The 3,382-nt window shown below is 37.3% G+C and overlaps 1 pseudogene across 1 annotated transcript; it reads right to left on the bottom strand.

Annotated features, from left to right (window-relative positions):
• Positions 1–811: 811 nt before the first annotated feature.
• On the bottom strand, positions 812–1,483 carry LOC308639686 (cytochrome b5-like; annotated as a pseudogene). Its single transcript has one exon. The product of its transcript is annotated as a cytochrome b5-like (transcript).
• Between the last annotated feature and the right edge of the window lie 1,899 nt (positions 1,484–3,382).

Below are 3,382 nucleotides of genomic sequence, written 5' to 3'. Positions count from 1 at the left end.
ATTGGGTTCATTAAGATCAGATTCCTTTGGGCTGGGAATATAGCTCAGTTTGTAGAATGCTTACCCCACATGCATAGGACCCTGGGTTCAATCCTCAGCATCACACACACACACACAAAAATCAGATTCCCTGTATATTCCACTGGTTACAAGGCAATATTTTTTGTTCTGTTGCACTTTCCTCTCACTGTCTGTGCTCCATCACCCCTGCCATGCCATTGCCAGCCAAACTGGCACATATTTAATGTATTATTTCTTTTTTTTTTGAATTTTTTTTCTTTAATGTTACTTTTAAAAATTCTGATTGGTTATATATTACAATGGACTGCATTGCAATTCATATTACACATATAGAGCACAATTTTTCATAAGCTGTATACAAAGTATATTCATACCATTCATGTCTTCATACATGTACTTTGTATAACTATGTTCACCTCATTCCACCATAGTTTCTAAACCTATGCCCCCTCCCTTCCCCTCCTATTCTTTTGCCCTATCTAGAGTTTGTCTATTCCTCCCAGTCCCCCCCTCCCCACTATGAAAGAGCTTGATGCTGGTTATTTTATTTTATTTTTTTGAGCTATAATTTCTGAGCCTTTATTAATTTCCTTGAAAAAGAAATGGCATTGGAAATAGGGGTAACTGCATATGAACTGCTCAACAATGACGAGGACGCTCCAAGGGCTGTGCCCTCGCCTCAAATCACACATGAGCTGGACCCAAATGATTAGCACATACATGACCAGAGATCCTAACCACTGAAGAAAAGCCTACACTGAACAGACAGGCAACATGGTGGTATATTTTAAAAGCCAGGTATATTTTTATAAGATCATGCTTACAATAAGTAAATTATGCAGTGAGAAAACATCAAAACAAAGCTGATGAATAAAAAGGCACATTTGAAAAGTTTAAGAGTAGAAAGAACAGTTCTTTTCGTTTTGTTTCTAGTGTAGGAAGAAGAGGAACATATTAAAATTATTTTTTCGGGCAAAGGTTTCTGTCAGTCGAAGTAATTAACACTGTCTTCTTTTCTCCTTTTTCCAAAGCAGCCTTTTCCTTCTATGGCTTCTGAGAATTGTTCAGTCCTCTGCCATGTAGAGGTGATACATCAGGGCTACAGCCAGGGCTGAGACGGCTGGGATCACCCAGTTGGTCCACCAACTGGAATTAGACTCAACAGTAGTAATAAGAGATTCTGAAGGCTTGGCTAACTTAGATCTGTCATCTGGATGGAGCTGCCCAATGATGTATGTCTTGGACAGTTCTCTAGCATCAGTAGAGTGCCCCACATCCTCAAAGTTCTCCGCAGCATCACACCCAGCTTGTTCTCTTAAGACTTCTTCTCCACCAGGATGCTCTTCCAGAAATTTAGTCAAAGCACCTTGTGGTGCAGGATCACCCAGGTGCTTTTGCTGTTGTGCTTCTGGATCTCTTCCAGGGTGTAGTACTTTACAGCCTTGTCCGACTGCTCAGCCATCTCGTACCAGTTGAGCCTCACGGGTGGAACACACACAGCCGATGCTGGTTATTTTAAAGTATCATAATAATATCCATTATTTATCAGGTGGTTAGTATGTGCCCAATACAAAACACTTCATGAACTAGATTTCTTTTTAAAGTCATGTTTGTTGAGATATAATTTATATATGGTACAATTTACCCCATTTGGTTTTATAGTTATATGAATTTTGATAACACAGATATAAAAAATGACAACATATACATATGGATATACAGTTCTACCGTCAAGATACAGACTGTTACCTTGTTTTCCTTTACTTCCTTTTTTTAAACAAATAGAGAAATTGATTTTCATACATCTTTGTTTAACCCAATGGATCACCAACATAATTTGCAAAGAAAATAATTGTTAGTAAGATATTTCATGTTCATTTTCTTTGTTCTAGTAATTCTTTGGATTCTAATGTCAATTTAACCCATAGCACACCACAATTCAGACTAGACACTTTTCAAATACTCAGTGGCCTCATGTAACCAATGGCTGCCCTATTGACTCCTTTCTCCATCTTTCACCTTTTGGTAAGACATATGCTGTAGGCTGCATGATAATGTATTATTTCTTATGTTCAAAGTTTCCAATTTTCTGTGTGTCTATGTTTTCTTTTACTGTCCAGTATCAAATTTCATTGAGGGGGGCTGGGGTTGTGGCTCAGTGGTAGAGTGCTTGCCTAGCATGCGTGAGGCACTGGGTTCAATTCCCAGCACCACATAAAAATGAAAACAAATAAAATAAAAGTATTATGTCCACCTACAAGTAAGAAAAAAATTCGGTGAATTCCATATTTACCCACCTTGCTGAGAAACAGTCTCCCTGCTTTTTAAATTTGGTGCCAAGGAATGGCTGAGAAGTGCAGCAGTTCTCTAATTCTCCATTTTCCAAATTCCCCATATGCACATTTTTTAATGTAAAGGTTTTATTATGGTCATTTACCCACATCATTACTTTTAATAGCTACTTAGTATTCCTTAGCATATTTGCTTCAGACATTACTAATCCAAATCTCTAATGATACTTAGGATGATACAATTTTTCATTATTGCCAATAATCCTGCAGTGCACAGGAATAACCTAGTGCACAGGGACTGAACCTAGAGGTGCTTAACCATTGAGCCACATCTCTAGACCTGTTTATTTATTTATTTAGTTGCTCAGGGCCTAGCTAAATTGTTAAGGCTCACTTTGTCTCCTCCTCCCAAGTTGCTGGGATTATAGTTGTGCACCATCACAAACAACTAAGTACCGCTTTTAAAACAGATTCGTTATATAATGAAAGTAGAAATTTTATCATAGTAGTTTTATTTTTCAGAGTAGAAAACTCTGGAAGTTGACATGAAATATATCTTATTCTTATTCAGACCCCAATACCTTTCCTTCCCTTTCCCTCTCCCCCCCTCTATGATCCTTTACCTCTATGGGAAGTTTGCCATTTATCATAGTTTTTTAAAAATTAAATTTCCTGTGGTTGTACATAATGGTGAGATTCACTATTGAATATTCATATATGTACTTAGAAAAGTTATGTTGGATTCATTCCACTGTCTTTCATTTTGCTGTCCCATTCCTTCCCTTCATTTTCCTTTATCTACTCCACTGAACTTCTGCTCTCCCCACCCACTGCTTATTGTGGGCTAACTTCCACATATCAGAGAAAGCATTTACCTTAGTTTTTTGGGATTGGCTTATTTCACTTAGCACCACAGTATCCAGATCCATCTACTTACCAGCAAATGACATAAAATAATTTTTCTTTATGGCTGAGTAATACTCCATTTTGTATACAAAACACATTTTCTTTATCCATTCATCTGTTGAAGGGCACCTAGGTTGGCTCTATAGTCATATTATTTTTTATCA

This window comes from Spermophilus citellus (assembly GCF_964194105.1).
Source record: "Spermophilus citellus genome assembly, chromosome: X".
NCBI classification, from domain to species: domain Eukaryota; kingdom Metazoa; phylum Chordata; class Mammalia; order Rodentia; family Sciuridae; genus Spermophilus; species Spermophilus citellus.
Note: the sequence above shows the minus strand (reverse complement) of the source record. Positions and strands in the feature narration are given on the sequence as shown.